The 16,824-nt window shown below is 40.4% G+C and overlaps 2 protein-coding genes across 18 annotated transcripts in view; one reads left to right on the top strand and one right to left on the bottom strand.

Moving 5' to 3' along the window:
• The window catches only part of PSIP1 (PC4 and SRSF1 interacting protein 1), a 73,617-nt gene extending 64,568 nt beyond the window's left edge, over window positions 1–9,049 (bottom strand). For 4 of the 8 annotated variants that reach the window (XM_059924686.1, XM_059924689.1, XM_059924687.1 and 1 more), the window contains exon 1: window positions 8,666–8,864. The gene's annotated coding sequence lies outside the window, so the exon portion shown is untranslated. Of the gene's footprint in view, window positions 1–8,665 lie in introns of all 8 variants that reach the window. The other 4 variants (XM_059924691.1, XM_059924692.1, XM_059924693.1 and 1 more) reach the window with 2 other exon arrangements.
• Window positions 8,913–16,824, top strand: part of CCDC171 (coiled-coil domain containing 171) — a 364,663-nt gene continuing 356,751 nt past the window's right edge. For 9 of the 10 annotated variants that reach the window (XM_059924681.1, XM_059924684.1, XM_059924679.1 and 6 more), the window contains exons 1-2: window positions 8,913–9,250; window positions 10,697–10,753. The gene's annotated coding sequence lies outside the window, so the exon portion shown is untranslated. The remainder of the gene's footprint in view (window positions 9,251–10,696; window positions 10,754–16,824) is intronic. The other variant, XM_059924676.1, reaches the window with a different exon arrangement.

The following is a 16,824-nucleotide window of genomic DNA, read 5'->3' as shown; positions in this document are numbered from 1 at the left end:
ATATAAAAAGTAGGATCAAGAGTAGTTTAAAATTATCTTTAGTGGTCTTTTTTTACATAAAAATTATTTGAGTAACCACAGTATGTTTGTTAACAAACTTATTTTAATATAAATTTAAGGTCTTAAGATTGACTAAAAAATCTGGAAATTACAATTTGTGTTAACTCATTGAATCCTTATCATGCACAGTATTGTAAGAAACCATAAGATTATATCCTTTAAAAATATCCATTACTGGAATTTCCCTGGTGGCGCAATGGTTGGGAATCTTCCTGCCAAAGCAGGGGACACAAGTTCGATTCCTGGTCTGGGAAGATCCCACATGCCACAGAGCACCTAAGCCTGTGTGCCGCAACTACTGAGCCTGCGCTTGAGAGCCCCCGAGCCACAACTACTGAGCCCGTGCACCACAACTACTAAAGCCTATGCATGCTAGAGCCCACGTGTTGCAACTAATGAGCCCACGCACTGCAACTATGGAAGCCTGCGTGCTCTGGGGCCCGCATGCTGCAACTACTGAAGCCTGTGTGCCTACAGCCCATGCTGTACAACAAGAGAAGCCACCGCAATGAGAAGCCCGTGCACCACAACGAAGAGTAGCCCACACTCACTGCAACTAGAGAAAGCCCTGTGCGCAGCAACAAAGACCCAGCACAGCCAAAACAAAAAAAGAAAAAGAAAAAGAAATTACTGCAATTTCATTTAGCCAAATACAGTTTTATGTTTGTAATCTTTTTTCTTTTTTGGCTGCATGGCGCAGCCTGCAGGATCCTAGTCCCCAGACCAGGGACCTACCCCCGGGGCCCACAGTAGCGAAAGTGCGCAGTCCTAACCACTGGACCCCCAGGGAATTCCCTTATGTTTGTAATCTTAAACCATCCATGGAAATAATAATTTACTGGGACCATAGAATTAAAGTAGAAATTTAAAAGGTTTAAATCATGAGAAACTAAACCCAAGGCATGTATTAAAAAAATATGCAATACATATATATTTAGCTAACACTTTTATTGTGAGAAGGTCAGAGAGAAGACAAAGTTTTAAGCTAAAGGTGTTACAACTAATATATCCAAAGAATCATCTATTTATCAGTAATATTTCACAGACTTTTAAAAATTATAAGTAAACTTGTATATTTACATATAAAACATTTTAAAAAAAGACTTTTGAACTCATGCTAAAAGCTCTGAGTGTCTAGCTTTCCTTCTTATCTTACCTAAACTCACCTCCAAAGTAACTCACAATGAGGAAATTAGGGAAGGCTCTTCTTTAGGGAGGTTTTAAAGGGTTTTGCTAGCAAGGAATGCCTTGGGATGGTTGAATTGTTGGGCAGAGTGTGGAGGAAGGTCTTGAGGCAAGTCTTAATGAGAAAGCTTTTGGTCTTGATAAATAAACTTTTTCGTTCACAGCATTATCTTCCAGGAATAGGTATTTTCTGGAGCAAATAGATTATTTTTGCTTGGTGTCAGTATTATTCAACATAGGGACAAGAAAGCATGCTTGGTCTCATGAGGGTATAACTCATTGATAGGGATTATGTTGGTTTCCCCTGTGTCCCCTCACTAAAATGTAAGCTCCATGAAAGCAGAGATTTTTGTGTGTATTGTTTGCTTTTATATTTTCATAACCTACAACATCTAGCAAATAGTAAGCGTTCAGTAAATATTTGTTAACAAATCTTAATTAATTAAATGCATAGAAAATTTTGAAAAATGAGATGGCCTAGAAATTAAAAATGTACTACAAAGGTATAATAATTAAAACATGGTGATATTGGAACATAGACAGATAGACACATTGATCAGAATAGAAAATGCAGACATATAGATATATGTGTGTATACATATCTGTATATCTATCTATAAGCATATCTATCTATAAGTATATGTATAGATAGATAGCTCCCAAACTTTCAGTCCTCTTAAAGAGTCATCCTTCTCAAGTATATTTTTTTAAAAGGGGAGGGGTTTGTCTCACAGTTGCTTCTGAGTTGGCCACTGCTTCTCTGCCAGTGAGCCCCTCAACGCTTCTGTGTTCCTTTGAGTTGCTCACAACCTGGAACTCATTAACTGCACTTTCCTCCTTCATCAATGCGGACATCTCTACAAGGGCTTCTACAGAAGGCAAGAAGAGGGTAATATGGGGGTAGGCCTAGCTTCCCTTCATGAATTGGACCTTCCTTCCATCTACAACTCCAACTATAAAGCTGTTCTCTAGTGAGAGTTATAACATTTAAGACTATACATTAAATGTGCCTTTTTACAAAGCTGGAGACAAAGATGCCCACTAAGTTATAAACTTAGAGGTCCACTATGTACTCCCTCAGTTCTTCTCTCCTCAGTCTTCAGACTGAGGCCAGAGTGCTTCCTTTTTCCTTTTGGGAAATCCTAACTTCTAACCAAGGAGGATAGTCTCGCTGTAGGAGACATTTTCCTCCCCACAAGTACAGTTCTCTAGATATGCGTTATTTCACCTAGAACAAAAACTCACAGCTTCAACAGGCAAATCTAGGGTGAACTTTGGGAGGTTAAATCCCGTCTAGCAGTCCCACGCAGGTTAAGAAATCTGGACCTCTTTCAGACCTTCCCACTAGAGAGAAATGCACATAGCTTCTTTATTTTTTTTGGAAGTCTACTGAGTGAGTAAATATGGGACTAGAAATAGATATCATTCATATCACTTAAGGATAAATATTGGAGAATGCTAGTTTAAATTTACAAGCAGAAGAAAAACACATTCCTATTGCCCATAATTTGCAAGAACACCACTAGTCATATTGGAATAATTAACTTCACATTGTTATACAAACTGATTTTGGTTCCTTTCTTTCATTATTGCCCTCACTCCCACTCCTTAACACTTCTACTTTCAAATTGTGCTTTTTAGATTGTCCAGGAATAATAATAAATAGGCTCAATGTTTAAATTAAATATTTAATTTAAATTTATATTTCTTTAAAGGATGCTACCTTATCTACGATGACTTGGCTGCAGCTTTATAATTATTCATTATAAGGTTATGAATTAAATTCTTAGACTTGGTACAAACTTTCTAAATTCTGATGGCAGTAGTGGTGTATTAGTGATTTAATGCATCTAGTTACATAAGATAAAAGTGGCATTTCTGGATGTTACTAAACTTCATGAGTAATCAGATAAATGCAAATTAAAAGAACATTAGAACAATGGCATATCACTTTTTGCTTATCAGATTGGAAACGTTTCAATACCGCAAAAATATCTACTGCTGGCAAGGGCAGAAAGAAGTAGATACTCTCATACAATGTTGATATTTCTTTAAATTGATACTCTTTCTGAAAAGTAACCTGGTACTATGTATAAAAAATTAAAGTACAGCTATCAAATGTTGACTTCTTAAAAGCTCATCATAAAAACTGTTAAGTTTATTAGATTTACTGTAGTAAGGAAGAACACTACCTTGACTGAGCCTTAGTAGTGACTCAAAATGAAAAATTAGGGCCAGTTATTTATAGGGTTTTAGGGCTTGGGCTGAATATTTTTAGGGAGAGAAGTGAGTCAGGGAAATGTTTGGGATCAGGCAGAGTTTATGATACAACAGCCTTAGATTGGTGGGCACAGCAAGGCAATGGTTTTGAATAATTTCTTGGTAAATAAACTGTTAGCCTTCATAAGCAATCTGTTTAGTAAGTTCACAGCCTTATCTTCCAGGAAAATGTGTCAACTGGAGCAAGCAACAACGTTATTTTTGTTTGGTCCCAGAATTGTCTAACAAAAGTACAGGAAAGTATGTCTAGTCCCACTATTATAGTAAGTCCCCTACACATGAATGAGTTCCATTCCAAGAGCGCATTCGTAAGCCCAATTTGTAAGTTCAACAAAATTAGCCTAGGTACCCAACTAACACAATCAGCTATATAGTACTGTACTGTAATAGGTTCATAATACTTTTCACACAAATAATACATAAAAAAACACAAAAAATAAAGAAAACATTTTTAATCATACAGTACAGTACCTTGAAAAGTACAGTAGTACAGTACAACAGCTGGCATACAAGGGCTGGCATCGAGTGAACAGGCAAGAAGAGTTACTGACTGGAGGAGGGAGACGAGGTGGGAGATGGTAGAGCTGAAGGATCGTCAGCAATAGGAGATGGAGGGCAAGCTGCAGTTTCACTCACACCTGACATTGATGGCACAGGTTCTGGTTCCTTGTTGGAACCAGATGCACGTTTGCATCTTTTAAAGTTTGAAACTTGAAGGTTCAAAGGTTCGCATGTAAGGGACTTACTGTATTTAACATAGGGAAAGGTAATTATATCGGTTTTGGTTTTCAATGCTTATCCTTTTATCCATCAATTCCTATTCTAGGTATTTATACTATGACTTTAAAAAGACAAATATGTGGGACTTCCCTGGTGGTCCAGTGGTTAAGACTCCATGCTTCCACTGCAGGGGGCGTGGGTGTGATCCCTGGTTGGGGAACTAAGATCCCACATGCCGCACGGCACGGCCAAAAAAAAAGACAAATATCCAAAGTATACCTTTGGAGACAGTGTTTTATTTTTATTTTTTAAGTAAAGAAACAAAGCAGAAACAACCTAAATGATGGGATAAATTATGGGCATTCATAAAATGGATTACAATAAAGGTAATCCATAAAAAGGTATATTTTTTCATATTAACATAGAAATGTATTAAAGCTGTATTGTTAAGTTAAAAAAAAAATCTATCTACCTACCTACCTACCTACCTATCAATAGCAGTGATGTGCTGGAGCTGGCTCCCACAGGACTCTTGAGAGCCAAATGTACGTATTTCTTCTGAACTCTGCAGTCAAGAGACTGCATGTTGGTTGCTTGAAATTAGCCACAGTGGCAGTATTTAGTGTACATCAAGGAAATCAGCACACCACTGGCTTCAAATAACAGAAAACATGACTAGCACAGACTTGAATTCTAAGACCATTAATTGTTTTGGTCAGAAGGAAGTCCAGGAATGGATCAGGAACTAAGGAGTGTCATGGAGCATCAAGGCTCTTTTTATTCTCACCTCCGTAGGCGTGCCCTTACATTTCATTGTTCAGAACTGGTAACACAGCCAACCCTAGCTACCAGGGAGCTTTGAAGAGCCAGTAGCGAGCAGGAGGAAACAGGATAGATCAGACCATTGATCTCCTTAAGTTCTACCTATTACTGCTGCAAACAAATTAAGGTGTTCAGCAAGGATGGTGTAGGAAATGGAAAAGCAGTGTCTGCTACGATTGTGTGTATGCACACGTGCGTAAATATAGAAATAAATGAATAAATGTGCCTTCTTTAAAACGTATTTATTTATGCATCAAAATGTTATATTAGAAATATAATACATTCCTAACAGTTTTAAAATCTAGACTGGGAAGGTAGGACTTGGGGGAGAATTTTACTTTTAAAATTGCCCTGACTTAAGTGACCATGTATTTATTATTGGAACAAAGGATAAAGACGTATGCTTTTTTGAAAAAAATTAGAATACATGTGAAACCACTTAGCATAGTGCTTGGCACATATGTTTAATAAATAATGTTATCTTTTATATTAGCCTATATATCTTAAAACTTTTAATATAAGTCCATATCTACCTCTTATTACATTTATTTGTGTTTTCTGTTGCTGATGTGAATGAGAGGGAAGATTTATTGTGAGATAAGAGAAGGTAAGGCTGGAAAGGCAGGTAGGGACAAGAATAAGGGCCCTTGATGGATGGAGGAAAAGTATGGGTTTTATCCAGTAAGGACTGAGGAGCCATTAAAAGAATTAATGAAGGGTAACGTAATCAGAGTTATGCTTCAGAAGGATCATTTCCGTTATAGCACATAGTATGGGGATTGAAGGAGCAAAGAACCAGAGCCACCAACAGCAACAATTATGGCAGGGCTCGCAGTTGTAACAATTGATACCAAAGCAGCGTAATAATCAAGCACCTGGTGTTTGAACCTTCTGGGAGAGGTTACTAGGGTCAAAAGGATGTGGCTCATCTGGTGTTAAAAAACCCTGTGGCTCACATGTACACAATCAGCTCCTAACACTCCCTTAGTGCCAGAAAGGTGCATATGTGCCCTTAGGCCTGCTTTTGATTTTTTTCTATTTTTTGATCTTCTCCTCTCATACTTCCCGGTTTAAAAATGCCCTAGATGTTAGTTGTCAACTTGTAAAAATGTTGAGAATTTGCACAGAAGGAGGAGGTGGGTGACTTGCGTAAGCCACAGCAAAGGTCCTGATTACAGGTGTCTGGATATGAAACAATAAGGAAACAAATAAATGAAGATGATTAGTGGGAGGCATAGAAAGACCACAGGAGACAAAGTAAGTAGGATTTAGTAATTCTCAGATGAAGGAATTGAGAGCCTGAGAGAGAAGAAAGATTCTCTAAGTTTTTTTTGTTCGGTTGTCTGAGATTATAAGTTTTATAAATAGGTAGAGCAGTTTGTGGGGCTCCAGTGAGAAGCTGAGAAAGATCATTAAGTTTTAGATATATTGAACTCAATACTGACAGACATTAAAATGACACTGTTCAAATGAGAGTTAAAAAGTCAAGGTCAGAGCTCAGCTTATGATATTATGGTATGTGAGGTGGACATAAAGAATTGAAAGTTGCGGACCCAGAGTTCACACTTGCAGGAATGGATGACATCACCAAGAAAGGTACTATGGTAAATGGTGAAGGTTGAGGGCAAAACTGAGAAAGTATACCCTTAAGGGGCAAGGTGATAATGGTTTCCTGAGCAGCAGCAAAAAGGTCAGAGAGCTGCCTAAACCCTGAGTCTCACCTATGCTGGAGAGAAATCTGAGGGTGATCAAAGTGTTAGCGAACCCAAGGAGCCTGGGATTTGGTAATGAGGTCATTATTGACTGTGAAAGCTGTTTTGGAAGAGTGGGGGTGATGGATCGAATAGTATCTCAAGAGAAAGAATGAGATGAGAATTGTGACTCGAGGCTAAAAGAAAAGTGGGCTAGACAGCATCTTTCTGTACAGCTTTCCTAAGTAGTAGCATGTTAGGCAAACAAGAGACAACAAAGAATTGACCTTGTAACTACTAGAAAAACACAGAAAACCTCCAAGTATTTGATAACAGTCTGATTTATTGTTTAATTATTAAAACTTTTCTGCTCAACATCCTTCATTTAGCTCTGTTGCTTGGTAAACTACGTATGACCTAGACGGCCCTCTGTGATCTGGGTTCTGCTTACTTCTCCAGCCTGACATCTTACTCCCCACATCCGCTACCCCAAGACCGCACACAGAGCTTTGTTCAGTTTTCCAAATGCCTCTTGCTGTTTCCTGTCCTGTTTGCAGCTTCCATGTCTTCCAATTCCTTTTAACTTGGTGAATCTATGACTACCTTCCCAAACTGAACTCAAAGTTCTCTATAAAGCCTTTCTGGTTGTTCAGGGTTGACATTATACTTCCCTTTTCTGAATCCCACTGTACCTATATCATATATCCTGCATTTCTACCATCTAGTTCTGGGCTGGGTATATAGTCTGTATTCAATAAATGCTGAATGAACAAATACATGAAGATTGCAAGTCTTCATGTTGCATCCATTTTTTTTCATTTTAAAAAAGTGTGCAGTATAGTACATTTGGCATTTCTTGCTGTACAATATTCAATTTTGTGATTTTGCTAAAACACAAATAAAAAATTTATATTATTTAAAACTTGTAAAGTAAAAAAAGCCCTAATATCATTAGTCTGTTGTAATTGTCCATTTCGTTTCTAAATGTTAGAGTGGGCTCTTTTCTCCTTTCCATAAACTCTTTTCTTTGAAGAAATTATCCTCTTTCTGGCTAAACTGTTAGGAAGCGGGATGTGCCTCCTTTCCTAATCTAAATGACTAAACTCAAGCCAATTAAAGTTTCAGAGTTTCAATGTCACAGGAATCAAGGAGGTTTTAATCTCAGGGAGACAGGGAAAAGACGGCCGCTACACCTGGTTTCAGGTTGATTACAAGCCACAAGGCACTATTTAGCATAAAAGGTTCTTTTTGTATTAAACACCTTTTCGGGAGGAGGAGGTGGTGGTGCTGAAGATGAAATCCTGAGTCAAAATCCCGCCAATTTGCATTGTTCTTTGGGGAACAGGCTTTCAAAAGCCAAGGAACAAAAGAGGATTTGGTTTTCCAATCTCCCTGAGGCAGCAGCGGCTACCAGGAGAAACCAAAGTATAAATTATCAACGAGGAAAGCGTGTGTGGGGTGCGTGTGTGTATGTGTGTGTGTCGGGGGTGGGGAAGAGGAGGAGGGTAGGAAAGGGAGCTGGAGCATTTGCTAAGGCTCTGAGGACTTTTTCGCGAGGTACCTCGTTACGTAATATTTATAACGAAAGGCGCTGCAGCAGCACCAGCGAGCTGGCCCGCATTTTCCGTCCCCGTTTACAACCACCAGCTGGGATACAATGGGGATGGGAGGAGGGGACTAGAAGCGTCCGGCAGGCGGCGAGCGGTGTAAACAGCGGGAAACCAACCACTGGTGCAGAAGCGAGCCCAGAGAATTTTCCCCGGTTCTGGCACCAGACCACGGACCCCGCGGGGCTGTACTGACCCTACGGATCAGCAGGGGAGCCAGCTTAAAAATACAGCATCTGGGATCCGACCTCTTAAGATTTTTATTCAGTAGGCGGAGAAAAGGAGCTAGAGCTTAGAAACCTGCCTTTTCAGTCGTCTCTCTGGGGATTCTGGGACGGTGACCCGGGCACCTCACACTGAGACCACCACACTGGAACGTGGGCCGAAGGGTCCTCAGGCGGGGGGGAGAAGGGGGGGGCCCCGCGCCAGGCGCGGGACCGCGCGCGGTCGCCAGCGCGCCGCTCCCCAGCAACAGCGCATGCGCCGGTCGCCTTCCAGCGAAGCCGCGCAGCTTAGCGGGCCCGGATCTTCCAATCGGAGCCCGGCGTTCTCCGAGTGCGTATCCTGGGGCTGCCGGCTGCCGGAGGCGGGAGGAAAGGGGCTCCCCGGGCCCGGGCGGGGCCGGGGCCAGCGAAAGTCTGCGGAGGTCTGCGAGGGAAGTCGAGTCTCCGGAAGTGGCAGTTGTAAACACCGTCTCGCTGGGGCTGGTCTCCCTCTTGTTCCCCCCTGTGCTCTTTGTTTCCCCTCCCTGGGTCTTAGAGTCCGTCGTATTCCAACAGTTTTTGCTCTGACCCCGCGGTCTGCCTGGGCCTCTTTCTGCCTTTGAGATCCGAAGCTGCCCCAGGGGTCTTGGGTGTGCAGTCTGGATCACGGGAGACCCCTGAGGTAACCACCGAGTGTGGGGTTTTGGAGGAGAAAGATTTGGGCGGGGAGGTGTTGAGAGGAAAGGTATAGGGGGCTGCAGTGAGGGTTATGGGGACCCCGAGTTAGTTTGAGGCTGTTCTGTGGTAGTTCGTGTCGTCTCTCGGGACACACCTCCAGCCCCCTGGGCCGGGCTTCTGCGCCCACCTGGAGGAAGATCTTCCTGGAGCATCCTAGCCAAAGACCACTGTCTCAGTACCCAGACGACTGGGTAGGGACCAGAGGGCAGGACCCAGAGGGCCTGGACTTGGAGCTTCTTAGGTTTACAACTCCGGACTGCTGGGCTCTTTCCCTCTCAAGAATCAGTAAGTCCTTCGAGGACAAGGACCAGGTCTTTTTCATCCCTTTTTAATAAAAATGCCAGCCACGCCCTAGACATTCTATAAATGCTCGGTAAACGAAAGAAAGAGTTTATGCTAGGCTGTCTTCTGTAGCTTCTACACCAGGACTCTTAGGAGACAGAAGAGAGGGCTGTGAGTTTTTCCAGGGCTGTGCAATTTCTGCAGAAGTGGAGCCTACTTTTGACTGTTCTTTATTTATTCCATGTGATATTTATCCTAGGCAAATACACTTTTTTTTTCGTTTTAAGCAGATCTCCAATGATAACTGCGTAAGTTTACTTGAAAGGCAATTTCATTAGGTGTCCGACTCTTTTGAAGACATTACACATCGATGTTTTATAGTTGTTTTCATAATCTTGGCGAAAAGAACCTAGCATTTTTTGTCACTTGTTTTATTGAACAGTTAGTGCCTAATAACAACAAAAGCCTAGAGTCGGAAATGCACTTGGTTTCCCATGAAATGAAGAGGAAACAAAGGCAGTGCAACCTTCTAAAAGGAAAGATGAAGGCAGTAATTTTAGTCTGGAGCTTCCTGTATTAGTCTGGTGGAGGCTTTTATTAGCTGTGTGACCTCAGGCAAATCACCTAAGCTCCCTGGGCATTAAGATGCCTTATCTGTCAGATAAGGAGGATGGACTTGGTCTCTAAAGTCCCATTTAATTCTAAAATACTGACTGCCTCAGCCCATTTGTCTTGGTCTTGTTTTCATGAAAGAACCAAACATCTTTTTTAAAGGTGAAATGTATAAGTTTGCTGATAGACACCCACAACACAGTTGTGGTTACTGTTGAAGACAGCACTGTGTTATGAAAGAGGATGGATTTAGGAGTCAGCCAGAATATGAGCTTGAATTCTAACCCTCCCACTGTTTATCTTTACACAAGTTACTCAACCTCTCCAAGCCTCAGTGTTCTCATCTGTGAAATGTGCATAATAATCTCTGGGGTTATTGGGAAGATTCTCTGAGATCAGGTATGCTTAATGTAGTGTCTGGCATATAGGAAGTGCTCAATAATAGCTTTTATCTTTTCATCCTCCCTGCCCCTCCCTTTTCCCCTGATCTGTGCAGACACATGGAGAGAGATGAGTATATTCTGGATGACCAACAGAAGGACTCAAATGTGAGGTAGGAAAACTTAGTACCAGTGATGACTCTGAAATCTAAAGCAGAATTGTCTTACTTACTCTCGGGATGTCCAGACCATTGATCTCTTGGCTTCAGTTGCCCTATTACCTATTTCTAAAAACTTCTTATTGAAGAATGATATACATAACATCCCCTCATCTATTTTCAGTGGGAATGGTGAGAATAGTCCAACTTCACTACCAGGAGAAGATTAAGATATTAACACATTAACATAAAAAGCTGATTTAAGCTTTGCTGTTATCCATCACTGCCCAAAGGATGCCCTGGTTTTGGCCCAGCCCTGTGGAAATTCCATCCAGATTGAGAAATCCACTGGAAGTCTGAGTCATCTCTCATTAAGAAGACCCTGAGTTGTAGTTAGTTTGGAAGTGTGAAAGAATGATCTGTGTTTAAGATATCTGCAGTATCGAGCAGAGTGCTTCCCTGACAAGCACGGGAAGCCATGGGGTGAGCCATGTCTTGAAGTTCAATAGCAAGGCACACAGCAGAGCTCTGGAGTCAGGGATTTCTCATTCTAGGTGGATTGATGGGGCTTTGAATCCTGACTTTGTCACTTACTAGAGATGTGACTTGGGACAAGTGACTGAATTATCTTTAAGCCCCAGTTTCCCCCTGGTATAAAATGGGGATATTAATGGTATCTTCCCTTGGGGTTGGTGTAGCGTGAAATGAGATAATCTATGGAGTCTTGAGCATGATACCTGGAGAAGGGTTGTTTGCCACAGTAGGAATGATGACAGCAGGGAGTGGCTTTGGGGTATCAATTTGTTCATAGATAATGATGAATTGAATATTTTCAAATGGAAAGCATTATTTAAAGAGTTACACAGATATTGAGGCTGAAGAGAAAGGCTGTCATTGATTGCATATCATAAGAAATTTTTAATTACACATATAGATTAGTCAAATTATTGTTTATCTTAACTTGTAACATTTCATAGGGAAGTTTCAAGTAAAGCTAGGAACATGTATTTATGTGGGGACCCTGCATTTCTTTGGCTTAGCTAAATGAAAATATTCCACTGATGTTTTCATTACTGTACCTAGCTACTTTAGCTTCCTCATCATTTCCTCTTTCCATTCTTGTGAAAGAAAAGGGAGATTTTGCTACATCTCTGCTATATTCAATAGCATAGAAGTCCCATCATAGTTTAAATTCGACCACAGACCTACATTTGGCCCTTTGTTGATTTAGTTTTCCTAAAATACAGGTAGGCCCTTGAACCCTAGTGTCATCAAGAGCTGATATCGGAGAGGGGAAGAAAATAAGAGTTTGCTAAAGGAGGCTATAGACAGCATATATTTTTTATGATGATGAATTTAAAAAATTGGGATATAATTCACAACATAAAATTCTCCATTTTAAAGTATACAATTTGATGGTTTTCAATATATTCACTAAGCTGTACAGCAATCACCATTATCTAATTCCAGAACATTTCCATCACCGCCCACCCCCCCCACCCCCCCGCCAAAAGAATCCTCATAACCTGCTAGAACTCAGACCCAATTCCCCCTCTCTCTACCCTCTGATAACCACAAGTCTGTTTTCTGTTTCTATAGATTTACCTATTCTGGAAATTTCACATAAATGAAGTTATACAATATGTGGCCTTTTGCATCTGGCTTCTTTCACTTAGCATAATGTTTTCAACGTTCATCTATGTTGTGGCATATGTTGGTACTTCATTTCTTTTTATCGTTGAATAATATTTCATATTTTGTTTATATATGGGCCAATTGATGGATATTTGGGTTGTTTTCACTTTTTGGCTATTTATGAACAATGGTGCTATGAACATTTGTGTACAAGTTTTTGTTAAAGTCCAGTAATTATCTTAGAATGTGTCTTGTTGTTGGTTGTGCTGGGTTAGTATTCTCAGATATGCAGTTTGTTTGTTGAAAGTGTGGATTAAAATCTTTTTGTATTTCAGGACAGTTTTCTTGAATTACAGTTTTTAGTGTTTGTTCTGTTTCCCTTGCTTTGATCTTCTTATTCAGGGACTCCTGTTGTCCGCATGTTGGTTATTCTTTGGGTATTTTCAGTATTTTTTCACTTTCTCTTGAATCATTTTGATCTCTTTCTTAAATTTTTATTTAAAAATTTTACTTCTTTTTCGCTTCATACGTCCTTAAAGGCATTTTTTTGAACATGTGTATTTACTCTTGTTCCCTCTAATTTAATCTTCCTTGCAGAAATGATTTTTAATTTCTAATTCTTTCTGATCTTTTTCACCTTATTTCTGAGGTTTTTTTTTTTTTTTTTAATTATTTATTTTTATTTTTGGCTGTGTTGGGTCTTCGTTTCTGTGGGAGGGCTTCCTCTACTTGCGGCGAGCGGGGGCCACTCTTCATCGCGGTGCACGGGCCTCTCACTGTCGCGGCCTCTCTTGTTGCAGAGCACAAGCTCCAGACACGCAGGCTCAGTAGCTGTGGCTCACCGGCCTAGTTGCTCCGCGGCATGTGGGATCTTCCCAGACCAGGGCTCGAACCCGTGTCCCCTGCATTAGCAGGCAGATTCTCAACCACTGCGCCACCAGGGAAGCCCTATTTCTGAGGTTTTTTAAAATTTTATTTTAATTTTTCTGATATTTATATTTATTTATTTAAGAGAAGTCAGTTCAGTATTTAAGTGCCTTATTCAGTCTCTAATTTTGATTCCTATTCTTTCATGCCTTATACCATTTTGTTAATGTCTTGTAGCTCATTTTGAAATACTAAGTTATGATTTTCATCTGTTTTGTGGGCATGTCTTTCTGTCATTCTTTCATTTATAGGAGTCCATTCTGTTCCTTACTCTCTATTTCCTTATGTTTGTATGGGATTTGACCACCCTACTTTTCTGTTGCTTATTTTTATGAAAGGTTAGTTTACCTGAACTTTGAGCAAGGTTCAGGAAAACTTTTCTAACTTCACAGAACCCTGTCTTTTGTTTATTGTGAGTGTTAAAAACTATGGTGGCTTGGTTCTGAGATTTCCTTGTCCTATTTCCTCCTACAGTTTGGTCTGGGCCATCTCTTTACTTTGTCTTCGTTGCCCCTATCCTGCTCAGTTTTGATTCCAGCCTCTACTGATTCTCATTAGTGTGGGCCCCTGTCCAGGAAGTAACTTGACAGGTCAGTTATGAAGGTCTGTGAGGCTGGACTGTACCAACCCTTTCAGTACTCTCTTACCATACGCCTGTTTCATGTGCCACTTTCAGCTGCTGCTCTCAGGTTGTACTACAGTGCTTTCCATTAACTGTCTGTTGACCCTTTGGGGGTCCTTTCAGATGCATACTTGTTATTTTCCTCTGCTTTCTTCTCTGTAGATACCGCCACTCCGTGCAGGTTTTGTGGCTGTTGGTGGTTTGCCCTTATTCATTTGTATTTTGTAATTATTTGTTTTTTGTAAATATTGCCCACTTTTCTCTATCTAGTTACCTTAGATAGGATTTTTATAAACTCTGTTATGTAAATTAATTAGGAAATTAAACTATAGAAAAACAAAGAGACTTTATAAAAGACACACACAGGCAGGGCTGGGGTAAGAACCCATTTTGCAGTTTACATGTCACTCTTTTTTTTTTCTATTTAACCCTGCAAAAGCATTTTCAAGCTTCTTATACATATTAGTTTTCTTTTGTTATGTAACAAGTTACCAAAAAGTTAGTGGCTTCAAACAGCCCTCATTTATTATTTCTCAGTCTCTGTAGGTCAGGAATCTGGGCACCGCTTAGGTGTGCCCTCTGTTCAGAGTTTCACTAAGTTGCTGTCAAGGTGCTGCTGGCTGTGTTCTCATCTGGAGGCTTGACTGGAAAGAATCTGCTACCCAGTTCATTCAGGTTGTTGGCAGAATGTATTTCCTGTTGGCATCTGTATGACCGAGGGATCCGGCTTTTTACTGCCTGTGGGTTGGAGGCTGCCTGCAGTTCCCTGCCATGTGGCCCGCTCCGTAGGCAGTTCACAGCGTGACAGTGTGCTTCTTCACGATCAGCTAGAGGTTGTCTGTCACTTCACTCTGCTAGGATAGAGTCTTATATAACATAGTATAATCATGGGAGTGCAGCCTGTCACCTTTGCCATATCCTGTTGGTCAGAAGCAAGTCACAGGTTCTGCCCGCAGTAAAGGGGAGGGTATTATACAAGAGAGAAACACCAGGGGGCAGAGATCATGGGGACCATCTACCTACTACGTTATCTGTATCAGTGATCTGGAAGTTAATGAAACTTGCACCTGAGCTATAGAAGACGATTTTCTCTCTAGAAGACCATTCAGATTTGAAGATGTTACATAGCAAAATAATACACTGAAAAATGGTGGTTGCCTTCAATTTAGCTTTATTGAAACAACTATGTTAAAATTTGGTAAACTACCTCTTCCCACACTTCTCTGCCCAAGATCAAAACAAAACAAAAAACGTAGACATTATTAAGGCCCTAAGTATATAAATTCTTTTCCTGTGAGGTAAAGAGAGGTTCTGTTTGTGCCTGTTGTGACACATATGCATACGTGTGTGTATTTCATCCTTTTCACAAAAATAGAGACATTTTATATATACTTTTGAGCCTTGTACATTACTCTTAAGTATGGAACAGTCCCTTCTAACTCTTTTACTTCCATTCTGAAGGCAGTTCCTCTGGAGTCTGAGCTTTGGGGGCCTGGTGGTAAGATGAAAAGATTTTGGGACTCAGTATCAGAAGAGCTTGATTGAGTCCTTGCTGTCCCCTACTTAGTAGCTGACTGGCCTTAGGCAAGTCATTTAAGCCTTTCTGAATTAGATGAGTTTCTGTAATTGAAATGAGGATAATGAACCTCAGGTAAGGTAATTTATAGTTTAACTGTATCAACAATGACCTTGTAGAAAGAGCTTGGGCTTTAGAGTTAGATAGATAGATAGTAGTGAGTTGGAATTATGGTTCTGTAACTATGTGTCTTTTGACAAATTACTTCTAATCTCTTAGTTTTCTCTGTTGAAAAGGATAATCTTTACATTGCAGTGTTGTAAGGGTTGGAGTTCTATAGTTCTATGTATAAATAAAGTACCAAACACAGTGCTTGGCATTTTACTAGGTGCTCAATAGATTAATGATAGTGGTGTTAGCTTGTCTACCACTATTCCCAAACTTTGTATTTAGGTCCCTGGAGAAATGGGATATTTTTCCCCCCATCTTGGTAAAAGTTTTGTCTTCTTTGTCCTAGGTCAAACTGTTCTGCATCAGCTGTGTGAATCACTGACTGTTTTGAAGATCCCTTAGTGTTTGGCTGTAGGAGCCATTAGTCAGTTCTCAGTACTGTGTTTTGAGTCTACATCTCAGTTGGCTTATTTGAGTCTGTTTTCTTTCAGTGATCTCTCTCAGGGTTGTTTATTGGGAGCAGGGACAGATCAGTTTAGATTTTTTTTTGGGGGGGGGCATCTTCTAGCTATCCCTGTATATCTACAGTTTTACTAAACAATTCTGTTTTTTTTTCATAATGGTGTGCCTTGGTGGGTCATTTATCACTCAGTGTCCTGGCCTCTCAATGGGCCCTTTTAATTTTTATTTATTTATTTTTTTGGTTGTGCCACATGACTTGCGAGATCTTAGTCCCCCACCAGGGATTGAACCCAGGCCCCTGGCAGTGAGAGCTCCAAGTCCTAACCACTGGACCATTAGGGAATTCCCACTAAACAATTCTTTTATTACATCTTTAACCAGACCAAATCACCCCAAGTGTCACCTACTCCTTTCCTTTATCAGAGATTGCAGAGGGTTTGTGTTACATTAATAGAAACTGACAGTGACTGTGTACTGTATATGTGCTGTGTATATTACTTAAATATCAAATATATGAGCTTGATATATTTATCTCCTTATGGTTGAGGAAACAAGCTCAGAGAGTTTAAGTGACTTGCCCATGACCACATACTTGTAAGATGCTTATTGGAATCCTAGCTCAGATCTCTCTGAGACCAAATCTCATGGTCATTCTTAGGATATCGGACTTCTACTGGGGATACCAAGAGACACTTGTGAGATCTTCATATTTGTGTCTATTTGGAGTTAGTTAGTTATTGTTATCTCTCTGGT

The sequence above is a fragment of the Balaenoptera ricei genome, chromosome 6 (assembly GCF_028023285.1).
Source record: "Balaenoptera ricei isolate mBalRic1 chromosome 6, mBalRic1.hap2, whole genome shotgun sequence".
NCBI lineage: Eukaryota > Metazoa > Chordata > Mammalia > Artiodactyla > Balaenopteridae > Balaenoptera > Balaenoptera ricei.
Note: the sequence above shows the minus strand (reverse complement) of the source record. Positions and strands in the feature narration are given on the sequence as shown.